The 20134-nt window shown below is 47.4% G+C and overlaps 1 long non-coding RNA gene across 1 annotated transcript in view; it reads left to right on the top strand.

Annotated features, from left to right (window-relative positions):
* Positions 1-19483, top strand: part of LOC130130700 (uncharacterized) — a 27086-nt gene extending 7603 nt beyond the window's left edge. Inside the window, exons 2-3 of the long non-coding RNA XR_008812178.1 lie at positions 18907-19041; positions 19250-19483. This is a non-coding gene — a long non-coding RNA (uncharacterized LOC130130700). The remainder of the gene's footprint in view (positions 1-18906; positions 19042-19249) is intronic.
* Positions 19484-20134: the final 651 nt, after the last annotated feature.

Genomic DNA, 20134 nt, shown 5'->3' with positions numbered 1-20134 from the left:
GGTGAAACGGGGGATGAGTGACAAGCGCCGAGGGGAGGAGTGGTGAAACGGGGGATGAGTGACAAGCGCCGAGGGGAGGAGTGGTGAAACGGGGGACGAGGGACAAGCGCCGAGGGGAGGAGTGGTGAAACGGGGGACGAGGGACAAGCGCCGAGGGGAGGAGTGGTGAAACGGGGGACGAGGGACAAGCGCCGAGGGGAGGAGTGGTGAAACGGGGGATGAGGGAGCTGAACTCAAGGCGACACTCGGGTTGAGCGAAGGGACTGGTGTTCAGTCTAGGACCCCAGTAAAGTTAACTAGGAAACTACCACGAATAAAACAGGTCGGTGGGGTTAAACTGGCTGAAGTGTTGAGAGACGGGAATCTGATTGTGTGTAGAAGTGTAGAGCAGACAGCAAGGGCCGATATGATGAAAGAGGTGGGGAAGTATTGCTAAGTGGTAAGCGCTGGCCGCGTTGAGACGGGAAACAGATGGAAGAAGGGAGTGATGTGGGGAATACCAGTTGAAGTCACCATGGGCGAAATAAAAGCAAATTTGAAAGGTGGGAGGCTGCAGGAAGCACGGAGGCCGCCCATGTTCGGGGAAGGGGTGAGGACCGAAAGCGAAAGCGAAACGGCCGGGGTTTGATGGAGAAATCCTCCCACAGAAAGTGGTGCTGGGATACATGGCCTACTCCGTCAGGGGAGTACGTGCCAAAACCTGTGAGATGTTTCAGTTGTTAGAGATTTGGGACGCGCTGCTATGACCTGTAAGGGGAGAGGAAGCTGTGCTAGCTGTGGTGAGGATCAGGAGTATGGACACTGTGAGGGAGGAAAACAACCAAAGTGTTGTAACTGCGGCGGTAATGGTAGTGTTGCATATGCAGGATGTGAGGTCATGAAAAGGAAGGTAGCGATCCAACAGGTCAGAGTGCGAAACAAGACCACATATGCAGAAGCGGTCAAGATGGTGAATCAGGGGAGAGGGAGGGAGACAGGAGACACAAATGGTAGCCAACATAACAAACAGCAGGAAGAGGGTGAAGTGTGGGCTGATCTAAAGCGATTAGTCACTTTCATTGCAGGAGCGATAAACGCTGCAGTGGAAACAAAATCAAAAACAGAATATACAGTAAAAGCTGCAGCAAACCACCTGGATATTAGTGAAGTGACATGGGAGGAGGTGAGAAATGACCTCAGCGCCCATCAGGCAAGCCAAGAGTCAGCATGGGTTGGTTAAAACAAGTATTGGGGGGTTTTTTAAAATTATTATTACAGTGGACTGCAAGAAGCTTGGTGGCAAACGGACAAGAATTTAAAAACTTAATTGACCAAATTACCAAGGACACCAGAAGTGCTGTGAGGTGAGGCGTGATAGGGAAGAGGGGACAGGTAGAGGGTGTGCGACATTTATTAAGGAAAACGTACCAATTTAGAGTTGTTCGAAAAGGGACAGAGGGGGAGTTTAAAGTAGGAGAAATATTGACGAATGACGGTCAATTCACCGTCATGAATTGTTAAAACCCTTGCAGAAAACCAGATATAAACAAGTTAAAGCAGATCCAAGGACAGGCTGCAAATGGTATTTTTTGGGGGGGTTTCAATAGTAGTCATCCAAAAATGGTTATCTGAGTTGAACTTGGTGTACTTGACAGTATTGTCGCACCCTGATATAAATAAACATCTTGAACCAGTTAAAAAAAAAATCACATAGCACGTTATGGGGGAGGGAAAAAGACAGATGCAAACGGCGAATTAATTGAGCAACGGTTGGAGGATGATAAGTTGGTGGGTATTAAGGACGGGAGAGGGACGGGGATAGATGTACACACCGGTAACAGCTCAGCACTAGACTTGACACTGGTACCACGAGAGGTGGCAGGGATATGTGAGTGGGAATTATGGGAAGACTCAACAGTCGGTAGTGACCACTGTCCAGTAGACCAGGAAATAAGGGGAGAGAAAAGAGAGCCAAGGTGGATATTTAGTAAAGCAAAGCGGGATCAACTGGAATATTCATGTGAGAGGGAATGTAATGAAATAGACCTGAGTCAGGATATAGAACAAGTTGATGGAAAGTTTAGGGAAAAGCAGCAAATCTGTGAATTCCCAGAAGCAAAGGGAAAATGGGGAGGAAAGCATTCCCGCGGTGGACAGGAATGCAGTGAAGCCATTAAAGCAAGGAACGGAGCTTTTAAAGTATTTAAAAGAACCCATCATTTCCAAAAACTCACACACACGCCTTCACCCAAAATGAGTAAAACACAATGTAATACAAAGACAGGATCATCTATGATTCACTATCTCCATATTCAAATATGAGGCTCCACCCTAGATGACGACACTATTTGGTGCTCTGTAGCGCCCCCTTGGCAAGACGCTCTGTTGTTTGGTGGCACAGCGTAGCTGAGACGGCCGCAGAAGAATCCCGTTGCTTTTTACCAGAACTGCTGCCGAGTTGACAAACAGAGCTGCCGGTTGCCGGAACCGCTGCCAAGTTGACTAAGCTGAGCCACCATGGTTTACCCTTTCCGGGTACTGACAGCTGGGTAGACTGTGCTCGGGGATTTGAATTCAGAGTTACCTCCTCCTAGCCCTTGCCTAAAGAGGCGTCAACCCACAAGGCAGCAGGTGAATTTGAAGTCAGAGTTCCCTTCTCCTATCCCAATGTGTTGGCTGGACTGGGCACCGTGGGAAGTACCCTACAGGCATGCAGGAGGACCAGATCTACCAGTAGGGACGTCATCCTTAGCCAAAGGGCCCTTGCTGAGGCAAGGCGCTACCCCTCTACAGCCTGCGGTTGCAGTTTAGCGTCTTACCCAGGACTGTGAACAAGGCTGTTGGTTGACTACTAGAATCGGGTGTGTTACCGCTTGGTTGGAACAAAATGCATATCACGTGATACTACATGATATATCCAAAAACTAACTGAATATAAAAGGGCACAGGCTCAAGCAAGGAAAACTGTGAAGGAAGCAAAGAAACGAAGTGGGAGGGATTTCTGTAACACGATGGGCAGGTCAACACCTAGTATAGGTGATGTATGGGGAATGATAAGAAGGATGAGGGGAATCAGACGAGAGCGGCAGTACCCAGCACTAATAGAGGGAGATGAAACAGCTGTGTCAGATGAAGATAAAGCAGAAATATTAGCTAAGACATTCACCAAAATCCACAGTTCTAACAGTCTAACAGAGGAGGGGAAACGAGGGGAGGGGAGCAACTAGAGAAGCCTACTCAGATGTTTTACAAGACCGGGAGAGCACAAGTTGTGCATCGGATGCACCTTTTGCTATACAGGAAATGAGGAGAGCTATAGCAGAAACTGGCCTGACATCTCCACGGAAAGACACGATCTTTTATATAATGTTAAAACCTTTAGGAACTCAGACAGAAATGAAGCTTCTGGAAATATATAATAAAGTTTGGGAAGAGGGAAGGTTACCTACCAGTTGGAAAGAGGCTGTCATTATACCCATAACAAAACCAGGAAAGGACCCAACAAGTCCAACAAGCTACGGACCAGCTGCACTCACGTCACCTGTAGGGAAAATAAAGAAAAAGATGATTATAGAGAGAATGCCATTCTATATAGAAACTAGAGGGTTGTTATCCCCTTACCAGAGTGGATTTAGGAGAGGTCGAGGAACAATGGATCCAGTAGTTTGTCTGGAAACGGAAATTAGAAAAGCCCAAGCTCCTAATGACTCAGTGATGGCAGTGTTCTCTGAAGTAGAGAAAACTATGACGTGGTATGGAAAGAGGGACTGTTGATTAAGTTAGGAAAAACGGGAATAACTGGAAGAACTTTTAATAAGATCAAAATTTTATTATTTGATAGATTTATTCAAGTTCAAATTGGAACAGCGTTGTCTAATAAATACAGGGCAGATACAGGAACTCCTCGGGGCGGTGCTGTCAGCCCAATCTTTTTTCCCATTATGATTAATGACGTGTTTGCTGGTGTTCATTATGATACTGGGAGGTCGCTGTTGGCTGATGATGGGGCTTTATGGAAGAGGGGGAAGAATTTATTACTACTTAGAGGGAAGATTCAAAAAGCGATTTTGACGGTAGAGAAATTATCACGCTCACGGGGGTTTACGTTTTCTGTGGAAAAGACAAAGGTTGCGGTGTTTAGTAGGAAGAAAATAAGGGAAGCAGGTGTAAAGAGGTATGGGGAAGACTTAGAGCATGTAAAGCCTTTTCGGTTTCTGGGGGTTTCATTTGACACAAAGCTGACCTGGATGCATCACATTGATAAGATACATAAAAAATGCCAGAGGGTTCTCAATGTAATGCGATGTTTGAGAGGGTCAGAATGGGGAGCAAACAGGAGCACTTTGATGACTATTTATGTTGTGTTAATAAGATCAGTGTTTGATTATGGATGTGTAGTGTACAGGTCAGCAGCAAAATCACAATTAAAAAAGCTCGAAGTGATACAAAGTCAGGCACTGAGATTGTGCTGTGGGGCTGTTAAGACTTCTCCTAATATAGCCACTCAAGTGGGACTGGGAGAGATGCCACTGACCCCGAGATATAAGCAGATCGTGGTGAAATACTAGACAAATCTATAAGGGCATAGGGAAGACCATCCTACTGTGAAGGCCCTCAAACCATGTTGGTTTGAAGGCAATACATCAGGCATTCACTCCAGTATGTACATATGGATCAAAGGAACCAAAAACAGGAAATACAGGACTTGCTTGTGTTATCCCAGAGTTAGATATACACATATCAAGGAAAGAACACCAGATCACTTAACAGGATATATGACCGAGATATTGGCTAGGCATTACAATGGGTAGAGCAAAACAAGCTTGAAAAGGTCATAGTGTGTTCAGATTCATTGTCAGCTCTGGTATCATCACAGTCCAGGTCATCTCAATGCAGACCAGATATCATCTACGAGATCTATGAGACACTATTCAGACTACATCAAGCAGAGACAGCAGTTCGGTTTATGTGGATTCCAGCTCATAGGGGTGTAGAGGGGAATGACATGGCGGACTCACTGGCTAAACAAGCCCTGAAGCAGGGCAGAGTCATGAAGGTGCCCTTCGGCAAAGCTGAAATCAAAACAATGATAAGGAGCACAATCATGATGGCTTGGCAAAAGTTATGGGATACGGGAAACAAGGGCCGTCACTTGGGTAAAATAAGACCAAAAGTGGGGGGGGGGATGTCTGTAGGGAAAAATACTAGGGAACAAGCAGTCATTTTCAAGATTGAGGTTAGGACACACCGGATTAAATGGAGCAATGCACCTAATAGGGAAGCGTCCGTCAGGACTTTGTGAATGTGGATCAGAAAAAACTGTTGCACATGTTATTTGTCACTGCCAGAAATACTCAACACATAAGAGAGAAGCTCAAGAAGGAACTCAAGACATTTGGGGTGGGAGTATTTAATCTCACGAGTTTATTCAGTATTGAGGGGGAGAAATATACCGTTGTTTGTGTTCTTAAAAGAACATGGCATACTGAAGAGGATCTAGGGACATTATTATTATTGGGGGGTTTTTTTCTTGCCTTTCATCCTGCAGAAGATGAAGGAGCTGATTGTGGACTTCAGGAGATCTAGAAGCTGCAGCCACTCCCCCATACACATCAATGGGGTGGAAGTGGAGCGTGTTTCCAGCTTCAAATTCCTTGGAGTCCACATCAGCGAGGAACTTTCCTGGACATCAAACACCCAGGCCCTTGTGAAAAAGGCCCAACAACGCCTGCATTTCCTGAGGAGGCTGAGGAGCGCCCGTCTATACACAAAATTCTCACCAACTTCTACCCCTGCACCATAGAGAGCAACCTGACCAGCTGCATCTCAGTGTGGTACGGCAGCTGCACCTCAGAAGACCAGAAAGGTCTGCAGTGGGTCGTCAAGGCGGTCCAGCATATCACCGGTACCCAGCTCCCAGCCATAAAAGACATTTATCACAAATGCTGCCTTCGAAGGGGTCTGAGCATCAGCAGAGATCCCACCCACCCCAACCATGGACTGTTCTCCCCCCTGTGCTCTGGGAGGCGCTACAGGAGCCTCAGAGCCCGCACTACCAGGCTCAAAAACAGCTTCTTTCCACAAGCTGTTGCCCACCTGAACCTGGCCACCCACTGAATGTCTGTGGATATTTTTAAATATTTTGTACTCCAGCTCTTTTTTTTAACTTATTTTTAGCTTTTGGTCTTCATGTGTGTATATCTTATGCTGTGTTTGCTGTGTTTGTCTCTTCCCTAAGAGGTTCTTACGTCCTACGAGACAGAACAAGTGGTAGAGGGCAGGTCCATGGCGGTCACAGCCAAGTTTGAATGTTTACTGTGAATTTCGCTGATCATTCCCTAGTTATCTGTGATGGTCTAATTGTAAACGTAAGACCAAAGAGTGCGTGCTGCTGGCATTTCAGCACCGCTTTAACGTGTGATCTTCATTTCAAGGGCGTGTTTAAGGGTCTTTTGGAGTAATTTTAGAACAAGAAAACAAGACTTCACACCATTGGGACAGCGGTGGGACTATGGCAAAGTAGAAGTAAAGCAGCTCTGTCAACAGCACACCCGCAATGTTACTAGGGACACTACCCGGTCCATGAGTGATCTGGAGATAGAAATAGTGGAACTTTCGAGAGATTAGTAGAATCCACAGGAAATCCAACAGCTAATCATTTAGTAGCCTCTGCAGGGTGGCATAGGTTGGCTTGCATGGAATCACCTGCTGGGTTTATACAACAACTACAAGTTTTCTTATTAGATTTTTTATTTTTTTTGGGGGGGGGTTACCCCAAAGTGTGCTTTTCTTGCCCAAAGAAGAGGGAGGCCAGGGACTGGTGCACTTGGCAAGTAGAGTGGTGGGTTTCAGGTTACAATTTGTGCAAAAAATACGCTACAAGGTCTGTTGATATAGTTGGAAAAGGAGCAGCAAGTGCTATTCTGAGGTTTGGGTCCTGATACAGGTTTGTTTTCTGATGGCTTCTGAATGTTTAAATGTGTCTGAACTGCCTGTTTTTCTATCAAGGAGTTTTCAAAGCATGGAATCTGTTTACATGGAAAAGAAAGGAACCTACTCTTTCCCTGTACCGGTTATTAAAGGGGCCTCTCGTTCCCAGAGCCGGGTCGGACATGCAGGACGGTTCAACGCCAGGTCTCGCCCTAAGACTGCAGCACCGGGACTGTAACATTAAAACATACAGTGGTTGTAGCTGGACCCGGTCTGACGGACGCAAAGGCCGTGGCTTCTCGTCTGAGGCGGAAGTCTATTCGTCACACAGGGCCGATACTAAGTCGCCGGGTTGAGAGGCCGACAGGAGCTGTTGCAGGACCTACTGTGCAAAGGTCGAAACTCCTGAGCGGGACGACCCCTTTCCACATTTGGACCTTTCTCCTAGAATGAGTGCTTGCACCGGACATTTTTTTTTCAAATGTGGAAAATGCTGATAATCTGGATTTGTATTCAGTGAAAAAGGCAAAGAAGTTTACAAGTCATGTGTCAAAGTGTTGAACACATGCACACTAACTGGGAAGACTGCCACAGCGTGGAGGGAAAAATGAAGTGTTAATTGTCGCGTCAAACCAGGATGGAGAGTATCGTACAAGCCGCCCTTGGAAAGAGAAGAACGGGTGACTTTGAGTGGAGAACCCTACACGGGGCTATCGCCGTGCATGCTTTTCCAGCTGTGATTAATCCCGCAGCGCCCGACACATGTCTGTTTTGTGGAACGACGGAAACAGTTTTTCCCTGTTTTACGGAAGGCAGCAAGCGGACTTAAAGATCTGTTTAATGTGTTGGGGTGGGGGGGGGTTGTTCCAGTGTTTTGCTGAAAGGTGGTGGAAAACAGCATTTCTTTTCAGGGCAGCTTACAGAAGAGTGAAAATGTCAGAAGTGGTCACTTCTAAATGTCATAATGGGAGAAGCAAAAATGTCCACATCCATCAGCAGCAGGGCTAAAACAGAAGGGGGCAGGGCAGGGCAGGGTGTGATTCCTTTGTTTGTTTCCTTGGTGAGATCCGGGGGCGGGGTTGATGTCAGGGATTATAAAGCCTTGAGGAATTTGGATGATTGCGTTCAGCAGTGGCGCTGCAATGATGTAATTTGTTTGGCGGAAGACGGTGAGATGCTTTTTACTGATGTTTCCCCGATAAAATCTGGGAACTCGAGTGGCGGATGGTTAGTAAGTGATGTCTACACGTTCTTTTGTGGACATTATCTCTGAATAATCATGGACGTCTTCATTTTTTTTTTTTGATCACTGTGTGATCTTTTTTTTTAAATAAAATGGAATTTAAAAATCCCTCTCTCCTTCTAACTCTCCCTCCCCCCTCCCTCCCTCTGTCTGTCTGTCTGTCTGTCTGTCTGTCTGTCTCTCCCCTTCTAATGCGCTTTCTCCCAACTCCCTCCCCCTTCTAACGCTCTCTCTCTCCTTCGAACGCTCCCTCTCTCTCTCCTTCTAACTCTCTCTCTCTGTCTCGCTCTCTCTCCTTCTAACTCTCTCTCTGTCTCGCCCTCTCTCCTTCTCACTCTCTCTCTGTGTCTCGCCCTCTCTCCTTCTAACTCTCTCTCTGTCTCGCCCTCTCTCCTTCTAACTCTCTCTCTGTCTCGCTCTCTCTCCTTCTAACTCTCTCTCTCTCTGTCTCGCCCTCTCTCCTTCTAACTCTCTCTCTCTGTCTCGCCCTCTCTCCTTCTAACTCCCTCTCTCTGTCTCGCCCTCTCTCCTTCTAACTCTCTCTCTCTGTCTCGCTCTCTCTCCTTCTAACTCTCTCTCTCTGTCTCGCCCTCTCTCCTTCTAACTCTCTCTCTCTGTCTCGCCCTCTCTCCTTCTAACTCTCTCTCTCTCTGTCTCGCCCTCTCTCCTTCTAACTCTCTGTGTCTCGCCCTCTCTCCTTCTAACTCTCTCACTCTGTCTCGCCCTCTCTCCTTCTAACTCTCTCTCTGTGTCTCGCTCTCTCTCCTTCTAACTCTCTCTCTGTGTCTCGCTCTCTCTCCTTCTAACTCTCTCTCTGTGTCTCGCTCTCTCTCCTTCTAACTCTCTCTCTCTGTCTCGCTCTCTCTCCTTCTAACTCTCTCTCTCTCTGTCTCGCCCTCTCTCCTTCTAACTCTCTCTCTCTGTCTCGCCCTCTCTCCTTCTAACTCTCTCTCTGTCTCGCCCTCTCTCCTTCTAACTCTCTCTCTTTTTCTTGCCCTCTCTCCTTCTAACTCTCTCTCTGTCTCGCCTTCTCTCCTTCTCACCCTCTCTGTGTCTCGCCCTCTCTCCTTCTAACTCTCTCTCTGTCTCGCTCTCTCTCCTTCTAACTCTCTCTCTGTGTCTCGCCCTCTCTCCTAACTCTCTCTCTCTGTGTCTCGCCCTCTCTCCTTCTAACTCTCTCTCTGTCTCGCCCTCTCTCCTTCTAACTCTCTCTCTCTGTCTCGCGCTCTCTCCTTCTAACTCTCTCTCTCTGTCTCGCTCTCTCTTCTTCTAACTCTCTCTCTGTCTCGTCCTCTCTCCTTCTAACTCTCTCTCTATCTCGCCCTCTCTCCTTCTAACTCTCTCTCTGTCTCGCCCTCTCTCTCCTTCTAACTCTCTCTCTCTGTCTCGCTCTCTCTCCTTCTAACTCTCTCACTCTGTCTCGCCCTCTCTCCTTCTAACTCTCTCTCTCTGTCTCGCCCTCTCTCCTTCTAACTCTCTCTCTCTGTCTCGCCCTCTCTCCTTCTAACTCTCTCACTCTGTCTCGCCCTCTCTCTCCTTCTAACTCTCTCTCTGTCTCGCCCTCTCTCCTTCTAACTCTCTCTCTCTGTCTCGCTCTCTCTCCTTCTAACTCTCTCTCTCTCTGTCTCGCTCTCTCTCCTTCTAACTCTCTCTCTCTGTCTCGCCCTCTCTCCCTCTAACTCTCTCTCTGTCTCGCCCTCTCTCCTTCTAACTCTCTCTCTCTGTCTCGCCCTATCTCCCTCTAACTCTCTCTCTGTCTCGCTCTCTCTCCTTCTAACTCTCTCTCTCTGTCTCGCCCTCTCTCCCTCTAACTCTCTCTGTCTCGCCCTCTCTCCTTCTAACTCTCTCTCTCTGTCTCGCCCTATCTCCCTCTAACTCTCTCTCTGTCTCGCTCTCTCTCCTTCTAACTCTCTCTCTCTGTCTCGCCCTCTCTCCTTCTAACTCTCTCTCAATTCAATTCAATTCAATATGTGCTTTATTGGCATGACATACATTTGTGTACATATTGCCAAAGCAGGTAAAACAACAACACAATACAACAATGATTATAATAATAACAAAAACAACAATGATTATAATAATAACAGCAACAACAACAATGATTATGATATTGAATAACAATAGTAGCAATAGGTGCCGTCATCCACTGTCTCTCAGGTTGTGGCAAGATAATATAAATCTTGCTGCAATGCTCGCCGCTGGCCCCCCTCCCAGGACCACCTGCAGCTTACCTGCGTCGTCCATTTCCTGGTACTCTGGAATCACATGTTCCAGCTCCTGGACAAAAGCCCGGCGCTGTTTTTCAAATCTGTCACATTTAAGGAGGAAGTGCACCTCTGTCTCCACCTCATCTGTCCTGCACTGACCACATGATCGTTGCTCTTTTGGCAACCACGTCTTTTTGTGTCTCCCCTTTTCAATGGCGAGACTGTGGTCACTGAGCCTGTATTTGGTGCGGATCTGTCGCTGCTTCCTGTCTCTGACAGTTAAGAGGTATTCTTCCAAATCATAGTTTGTTTTTAGGGCCCGATAGACTTCTAGTTTGTTTTGAGTTTTGATTTCAGCGTTCCAATGTTTCAGATAATTGTTCTTGCTTTGTTTTATAGCCTGATTTATCGTAAACTTTGTTTGGGATGCAGTGCTGGCCTGAGGTTGGTTGGTCTTAGTATTTGTTACAGGGTTGATGAGTCTCGGAGCCAGCTGCTTCAGGGGACTCTTTTCGGGGTTCAGTTCTTGGGTTTTCAGAGCTTTAAAGTGCAGTGTCTCTCTCTCTGTCTCGCTCTCTCTCCTTCTAACTCTCTCTCTCTGTCTCGCCCTCTCTCCTTCTAACTCTCTCTCTCTGTCTCGCCCTCTCTCCTTCTAACTCTCTCTCTCTCTGTCTCGCCCTCTCTCCTTCTAACTCTCTGTGTCTCGCCCTCTCTCCTTCTAACTCTCTCACTCTGTCTCGCCCTCTCTCCTTCTAACTCTCTCTCTGTGTCTCGCTCTCTCTCCTTCTAACTCTCTCTCTGTGTCTCGCTCTCTCTCCTTCTAACTCTCTCTGTCTCGCTCTCTCTCCTTCTAACTCTCTCTCTCTGTCTCGCTCTCTCTCCTTCTAACTCTCTCTCTCTCTGTCTCGCCCTCTCTCCTTCTAACTCTCTCTCTGTCTCGCCCTCTCTCCTTCTAACTCTCTCTCTGTCTCGCCCTCTCTCCTTCTAACTCTCTCTCTCTGTTTCTTGCCCTCTCTCCTTCTAACTCTCTCTCTGTCTCGCCCTCTCTCCTTGTCACTCTCTCTGTGTCTCGCCCTCTCTCCTTCTAACTCTCTCTCTGTCTCGCTCTCTCTCCTTCTAACTCTCTCTCTGTGTCTCGCCCTCTCTCCTTCTAACTCTCTCTCTCTGTGTCTCGCCCTCTCTCCTTCTAACTCTCTCTCTGTCTCGCTCTCTCTCCTTCTAACTCTCTCTCTGTGTCTCGCCCTCTCTCCTTCTAACTCTCTCTCTCTGTGTCTCGCCCTCTCTCCTTCTAACTCTCTCTCTCTGTCTCGCTCTCTCTCCTAACTCTCTCTCTCTGTCTCGCTCTCTCTCCTTCTAACTCTCTCTCTGTCTCGTCCTCTCTCCTTCTAACTCTCTCTCTATCTCACCCTCTCTCCTTCTAACTCTCTCTCTGTCTCGCCCTCTCTCTCCTTCTAACTCTCTCTCTCTGTCTCGCTCTCTCTCCTTCTAACTCTCTCTCTCTTTCTCGCCCTCTCTCCTTCTTACTCTCTCTCTCTGTCTCGCTCTCTCTCCTTCTAACTCTCTCTCTGTCTCGCCCTCTCTCCTTCTCACTCTCTCTGTGTCTCGCCCTCTCTCCTTCTAACTCTCTCTCTGTCTCGCTCTCTCTCCTTCTAACTCTCTCTCTGTGTCTCGCCCTCTCTCCTTCTAACTCTCTCTCTCTGTGTCTCGCCCTCTCTCCTTCTAACTCTCTCTCTGTCTCGCCCTCTGTCCTTCTAACTCTCTCTCTCTGTCTCGCTCTCTCTCCTTCTAACTCTCTCTCTCTGTCTCGCTCTCTCTCCTTCTAACTCTCTCTCTGTCTCGTCCTCTCTCCTTCTAACTCTCTCTCTATCTCGCCCTCTCTCCTTCTAACTCTCTCTCTGTCTCGCCCTCTCTCTCCTTCTAACTCTCTCTCTCTGTCTCGCTCTCTCTCCTTCTAACTCTCTCTCTCTGTCTCGCTCTCTCTCCTTCTAACTCTCTCTCTCTGTCTCGCTCTCTCTCCTTCTAACTCTCTCTCTGTCTCGTCCTCTCTCCTTCTAACTCTCTCTCTATCTCGCCCTCTCTCCTTCTAACTCTCTCTCTGTCTCGCCCTCTCTCTCCTTCTAACTCTCTCTCTCTGTCTCGCTCTCTCTCCTTCTAACTCTCTCTCTCTGTCTCGCCCTCTCTCCTTCTAACTCTCTCTCTCTGTCTCGCTCTCTCTCCTTCTAACTCTCTCTCTGTCTCTTTCTCTCTCCTTCTAACTCTCTCTCTCTGTCTCGCTCTCTCTCCTTCTAACTCTCTCTCTCTGTCTCGCTCTCTCTCCTTCTAACTCTCTCTCTGTCTCGTCCTCTCTCCTTCTAACTCTCTCTCTATCTCGCCCTCTCTCCTTCTAGCTCTCTCTCTGTCTCGCCCTCTCTCTCCTTCTAACTCTCTCTCTCTGTCTCGCTCTCTCTCCTTCTAACTCTCTCTCTGTCTCGCCCTCTCTCCTTCTAACTCTCTCTCTCTGTCTCGCTCTCTCTCCTTCTAACTCTCTCTCTCTGTCTCGCTCTCTCTCCTTCTAACTCTCTCTCTGTCTCTTTCTCTCTCCTTCTAACTCTCTCTCTCTGTCTCGCCCTCTCTCCTTCTAACTCTCTCTCTGTCTCGCTCTCTCTCCTTCTAACTCTCTGTCTCGCTCTCCTAACTCTCAAATTCAAATTTAAATTCAAATTCTCTCTCTCTCTCTCTGGCTCAAATTCAAATGGCTTCGTTGGCGGGATGTAAAGCAAGGGTTTGTGGTCTCAGCCTCAGGACAAGTTGGGTAAGGGGTTTTTTATTATTATTCAGCTCTTGGCATTGCAGGGCTTGCTGATGACACTGGAGGGATACTGAGTCATGGTTATAGTTCCAGTTACTCCTTGTGATTCTAGTATTTCCTTTCCCCCTTTGCTCTTGCCAGTCTGCCCGTGTTTGTGTGTGGGTGTCTTTCCTCTCGCTCTCTCTCTGTCTGTCTGTCTCTCTCTCCCCTTCTAACGCTCTCTCTCTCTCTCCCCTTCTAACGCTGTCTCTCTCTCTTTCCCCTTCTAACGCTCTCTCTCTCTCTCTCTCCTTCTAACTCTCCCTCTCTCTAGCTCTCTCTTCTTCTAACTCCCTCTCTCTCTCTCTCTCTCTCTCTCTCTCTCTCTCCCTCCCCTAACTCTCTCTGTCTTTCTCATGTTAACTCTCTCTTTCGCTCTCTCTCTCAAAATCCAATTCAAATTCAGATTGCTTTGTTGGCATGACCATAACAAAATACAGCATTGCCAAAGCATTGTGCAAACAATGAATGCTAACAGATGTACATACAGAAAGAAGACAATAATATATACATGTAATACATAAATAAATGAAAATAAGGTGACTTAAAACGGAGGCCTGACGTAGATCAGGAGGTCATTCTGATTCCCTCGTGTGGCGGCAGGCAGAGATCAACTGCGCTGCGAGAACGCAGCTTTCTGTCATTTCCCCCAGGATAATTTTTAGTTTTTCATTATCTGATTTAATAAAATGTGGATGTTTATTGCTGAATTTGGGGGCGGGGGGTTGTTCCCTTATAAGTTTAAATGCTGGGCACTGTGTGAGGAAGTGCCGCTCTGCCTCTTCAGCAGTTCCTCCACACTGTTGGCACAGTCGCTCCTCTTTTGGCAGCCATGTTTTCTTAGTATGTCTGCCTGTTTCTGTGGCCAGGCTATGAGCTCTCAGTCTGTACTGTGTTCACATGTGTCTGTGTTTAACACCAGTCACTGTGCTCAGGTAAGTTGCCACAGTTTACTGTCTTTCAGGGCCAGATAGCATTGCATTTTACTTTGTGTGTTTGATTTTGTGCTCCAATAGGTGAGGCACTTTTGTTTCTGTTGTGTTATAATTTGGTTTGACTCTGATAGTCCCGGTGTCAGACTGGTCCTGAGGCAGAGCACTGCTTGGACCGGTACGGAGCGTCAGGACCAGCTGAGTGAGCTCATCTCTTAGTCTCGCTATACCGGGACAGTCGGAGATCTCCGCCTATCGGCCGCCTGGAGATTTCTAAATGCAAGACAGTTGCTGGAACAGCGGCGAGAACAGCTGCCCACAAGCCGACGCCTACTGCTACGCCCCTTACATTCAGTGGCGCCCCCAAGGGGTGGCCAGGGGTGGCGACGGCCACCCTGATACTATCCCTGTCCCCCCCCCCCGCTGGCCCCGCCAGCCACGAGTCGCATATGCAGAATATGCTTCTGATTATGCATAATGTGCTTCTATCTGATATGTTACATGAGGTGCTGTTCATTTAAATCAATAATGTATATTTTTCTTAACTCTCATATTGACAGCTTTCAACTAGCCTATACAGTATACTAACAACAGCAGCATAGAATTCCCCAAATTCAGCCATGGCTTTTGGTTTTGGTGTGCCACCCCAAGATTTTCAGTGGCCCCATTTGGCCCCCCCCCTATGAAAAATGTCTGGGGGCGCCACTGGCTGGTGAACAGGCATACGACATTTTTTATTGTCACACTTCCTGATAGAGGAGAGGATAAGGACTTTAATTAAGCCAAACAGGCTCTTGCTATTGTCCTGTAGCTAGACAGCCTAGGATATAATTGGCTGACACGACGCCTCATCTGCATACGTCAGGGCTTTACGAGGATTCTAGCTGCATGACTAAAACACACAAGATGGACTTCGCAATAAACAGTAGTCAGACGTGATATCATCTGTCAATTTCCTAAAAGACCACTGTAAGGGTGACTAGCGAAACCACAACGTATTACGTGAGTCACAAATGTAATTGTTATGTTGAGTTTAGCGTCCTTATGACGTGGAGGAGGAAACTCCCGGGCCTCTCTGTGTTGGCATTGTGGCTGCAGAGGCGCTTGCCTGACCGCAGTGGATGAAACAGTCTGTTATGGAGTGATGGGGAGCCATAACAATCCTTCTAGCCCTGGGCCTGCACCGCCTGGTGTAGAAGTCCTGTCGGTGGTCCCGGTGGTCCGCTCAGCCCATCGTACCCCTCTCTGCAGGCCTGCTTAGTCCTGAGAGGTGCAGTTCCCATAGCAGCCTGCCAGGATGCTCTCAGTGGAACCAGAATAAAACGTTTTCAGGATCTGTGGGGAGACACTGAACCTCTTCAGTTGCCTGAGAGGATTTTTTTCACCAAAGTGTCAGTGTGAAGTGTCCTGTATTTGATGTAGGCTTGGCTGTTCACTAAAGTAGATGCTAATTGCTCATTTAGATGCAATTCTCGTGTCTTTTTTTTTTCCCCAAATGTATAAAAAAGACAAACTGACACATGTTGAGTTATATTGGTTAGGGGAGTTGTGAGTTCAGGAATCAGGACCATTTATTTGTCATTTCATTCAATGCACCTAAGCACATGAAATGAAAAGAAAAACAACCTATTCCTCCATGCCCACAGCAGTGCAGCACAAAGACAAAAACACATCCAAATGTAGCCGGTTATTTTCTTCGATACGGGGTGTACTGCACCACAAGGCGACATCGCTAACCGCTCGGCTAGAGCAGTGGTTCTCAACCTTTTTGGGGTCCTGGACCCCCTGCGTATTTTTTATCTACCCTGAGGACCCCTCCACCTGATCTTGGGGGAGGGGGGTTGCAATTTGATAGAAACAGTAGAAACTGCATTTTAAATTGCATTATAGCATTTATTCACTCTTTGGGGCAAAAATAAGAGCTTTCAGTTGTAACTTAGATATAGTTAACGAAACAGAATTCTTATGCAGTAACTTTCAGATATATGTAACAAAACAGAATATGTATTCAGTAACTTTCAGATATATGTAACAAAACAGAATTTTTATGCAGTAACTTTTAACAATGCCAACGGGAGCGAGATCTCTTATTAAAATACAATAAATTGTGGTGACCCACATCTATATAACTAGAGACATTCACCTAAGAGATAATGCACTCCCGCTTCCGGTACAGAGTTCAGTGTCGTTGTCGAATGTATGACATGCAAAGTTGGAGCTAGTAAACTACCTCGACTACGTCTACTCTCACGTCTCCTGTCTCGTTGTTTTCTAACTCCACAAAATTACACTTGTGAAACAGATGTAATTAGAGACAAAAGTCCTGTTACCCTTTATAGTTTAGGTAGATAAAGGTCTCAGTCACATTTGAGTAAAATAATCCTATTTCTATAAATGTCATAGGATCTTTGTTTAAAGATATTTTATTTTCACGGACCCCTTGCAATTACACCACGGACCACTAGGGGTCCGCGGACCCCCGGTTGAGAAACACTGGGCTAAAGGATCAGACCCCCTAGCTAGGGACTAATGTGTCTTATTAGTAGTTTACACAAACTACAAAAAAAACCTACAGAAACACATATATCCAACATATATATATATGTATATATGTATATATATACATATATATACATATATATATATAAACGTCCAAGAGAGCGAACGCCAGGATGACTCGGACTGCCGGTCTGCATGGGCTAGCAGTTAGCTTAGCCTGCCTCGCTTCCGCTTCCGGTCAGACCGCCCGCGGCGTTTCCTCCTCGGGCGCAGCTCCAAGCAGGGCCGCGGACCAGACGAGCCAACGCGAGGCCGCCGCCAGACCGCTCTCGGTGTTATCGGCCCTGCCGGTCTGCGTGGGCTAGCGGTTAGCTTAGCGCGCCTCGCTTCCGCTTCCTGTTAGACCGCCCTCGGCGGTTCATCCTCGGGCGCAGCTCCAGGAAGGGCCCTGGTCTCTGGGCCCACGGGACGCGGTAGACCAGGCTCTCGCAGCCGAGCCAACACCAGCCAAACTTGACGCAGGCGTGGAAAAAGACGCTGCGCGGACGGCGCCGCCATCTTCCCACACCGGAAGCGGAATTGTTCCCACGCTTCCTCGGTCGGGTCAGTCTATCATACATAACGAGGACGATAACGACGAAGGAGCTCGGAAAATCGGTGGCTGTTGGCTCCGGCGTTACTGTGCGCCTGCCTTCAAAGAGGCGTTTGAAATGAAAAGGAAGAGATGAAGAAACACGCAGCACTCAAACAATCCCGACTAAAGGTGCCGAGGCTAAAGCGTCGATGTAGTGAACGTCGCCAATCAACACGCGCCCCAGTTTACACTGTCCACTTTGCATGAAGGTGAACCCCCCTCCCCCCCGTCCCATACACACTTTTGCATGTCCTTATAAAGAATCATAATGGTGCTCATCATACTTTTTGCCATGATGGCTTTGACATTTACAATAATAAGTTTGGTGTGTGTCTGTCTGTCTGTCTGTCTGTTTGTGTGTGTGTGTGTGCATGTGTGTGTGTCTGTCTGTCTGTTTGTGTGTGTGTGCGTGTGTGTGTGTGTCTGTCTCTGTGTGTGTGTGCGTGCGTGCGTGTGTGCGTGCATGTGTGTGTCTGTCTGTCTGTTTGTGTGTGTGTGTGTGCATGTGTGTGTGTCTGTCTGTGTGTGTGTGTGCATGTGTGTGTGTGTGTGTGTGTGTCTGTCTGTTTGTGTGTGTGCATGTGTGTGTGTGTGTCTGTGTGTGTGTGTGTGTGTGTATCTGTCTGTCTGTCTGTTTGTGTGTGTGTGTGTCTGTCTGTCTGTCTGTTTGTGTGTGTGTGTGTCTGTCTGTCTGTCTGTCTGTTTGTGTGTGTGTGTGTGTGCATGTGTGTGTGTGTGTGTCTGTCTGTCTGTCTGTTTGTGTGTGTGTGTGCATGTCTGTCTGTGTGTGTGTGTGTGTGTCTGTCTGTCTGTCTGTTTGTGTGTGTGTGTGTGTGTGTCTGTCTGTCTGTTTGTGTGTGTGTGTGTGTGTGCATGTGTGTGTGTCTGTCTGTCTGTCTGTTTGTGTGTGTGTGTGCATGTGTGTGTGTGTGTGTGTGTCTGTCTGTCTGTTTGTGCATGTGTGTGTGTGTGTCTGTCTGTCTGTTTGTGTGTGTGTGTCTGTCTGTCTGTCTGTTTGTGTGTGTGTGCGTGTGTGCGTGCGTGTGTGTGTGTGTGCGTGTGTGTGTGTGTGTCTGTCTGTCTGTCTGTTTGTGTGTGTGTGTGTGTGTGTGTGCATGTGTGTGTGTGTCTGTCTGTTTGTGTGTGTGTGTGTGTGTTTGCATGTGTGTGTGTGTCTGTCTGTCTGTCTGTTTGTGTGTGTGTGTGTGTGTCTGTCTGTCTGTCTGTCTGTTTGTGTGTGTGTGCGTGCGCGTGTGTGTGCATGTGTGTGCGTGTGTGTGTGTGCGTGTGTGTGTGCGTGTGTGTGTGTGTGTGTTTTACCTCGTGCCCCCATATTGATTTGGTTCCTGCTAAAGGTCAGCGACTCTCCTCTAAAGAAGGATCTGTCCTCGTGCTCAGCGCCGCCCCCCCGACACTGTCGATCATGATATTTTGTTAGCGAGATTAGAAAAATGGGTCGGCCTCTCTGGCCCCGGTTCTCAGCACGGCCGCAGAAATCCGGCGGCAAAGTCCTGAAGTTTTTGGCAAATGGTGTGGTGCTGAAGTACGATGGCGACGGGTACCCCGGGCATCATCACAGACACAAGCGAAACACACGATGACGTCTGTTGTATGCAGAAGTTTGGGGTCAACAGGTTTTTTGTCATTCTTGCCAGCCCACGAAGACGTCCTTTGGTACCTGTTTGAGGACGTTGTGCGTCTCATCCCAGCCCCGAGGCCGGTCACAGGTCGTCACACGCAGATTGAGAAAGAAGTCTGGGCCAGACTAGAGAGGCAGCTTCTTAGAAAAGGTAGGGCAAGTTTGCTTTCTTGAATTTATTGCAATTCTAGCTAAAGCGCTATAGGGAAGTAGCTTTTGCAACTGAGCCAGTCAGTGTTTTGTAGACCAGCAAGAAAGTTTTCGAGTGGATTTTAGGTGCTGGTAGTCGATGCAGAGATCTGAGGATGTACGTAATATGCTCAGTTTTTTATCTTTGTTGTCTTTCTTACCTATCGTAGAAGAAGATGGAGAGAAGCTACACTGTGCAGGAGCCAGAAACACCCACCCATGGGCATGCTGAAGGAGCAAGACCCCCCTCCCCCCCCGTCTCCCCGTCTCTCTCTCCCTCCCTCCCTTTCCAACTCCTTTGCTGTGAAGAATACATGGCACATCCCTTCAACACAGAAATCTCACAACGCACAACATGCATACACACACACACATGCACACACATACGGACACACGTTTCTGTTACCCAGTGTTCATCACGATGTCCATTCCTGTTACTGAATAGTTTTAGTTTTTTATTTTCAACAACATAAAGGTAAGTCACCCTTGTTTTCAATTATGTTGGGTCCATCATTTATCCACTTGTTTAATTAATCACATGATGTGTGTCGGGAAAAGCAGCGGTTCGGCCTGGATTCGCCTCGCCACTTCCGTGACGAGGCACCTCCTTCGAGGCTGCCGGCCGGAGAGACGCGGTTGGTGAACGCGTGCAGTACGAGGGTGGGCGTTTGAACTAAAAGAGGGATTGATCGGCCACTAAATTGGGAGAAAAGGGGGAAAATCAGAGAAATAATTGTTTTCTTAAAAATGAATTACATGATAAAAATATACACTTGAGGTTTCGGTCTTCTTTAAAAAAGAAAAAGTTGCTTTGCATTTAAAAAAAGTACAACTGGTATGCACATGTAGTGATTTTTTTTAGTCACAAATATTATTTGAACGTGTGAGCGAACTACTTCTTTAAAATAAACACTTTCTTGAAGGGAAAGCAAAGGAATTAGTTCACATGCTTTTAAACATGCTTTTTAGATGATACATGCGTTTTGGTAACAGGACTGAGAAAAATGCAACCGTCTTCTGCTTACAAACCTTGTAAGCATTTACCCCCCCCCCCC

Source organism: Lampris incognitus, chromosome 20 (genome assembly GCF_029633865.1).
Source record: "Lampris incognitus isolate fLamInc1 chromosome 20, fLamInc1.hap2, whole genome shotgun sequence".
In the NCBI taxonomy this organism is placed as follows: domain Eukaryota; kingdom Metazoa; phylum Chordata; class Actinopteri; order Lampriformes; family Lampridae; genus Lampris; species Lampris incognitus.
The sequence above is the reverse complement of the archived record's forward strand: the minus strand, read 5'-3'. Positions and strand labels throughout refer to the sequence as shown.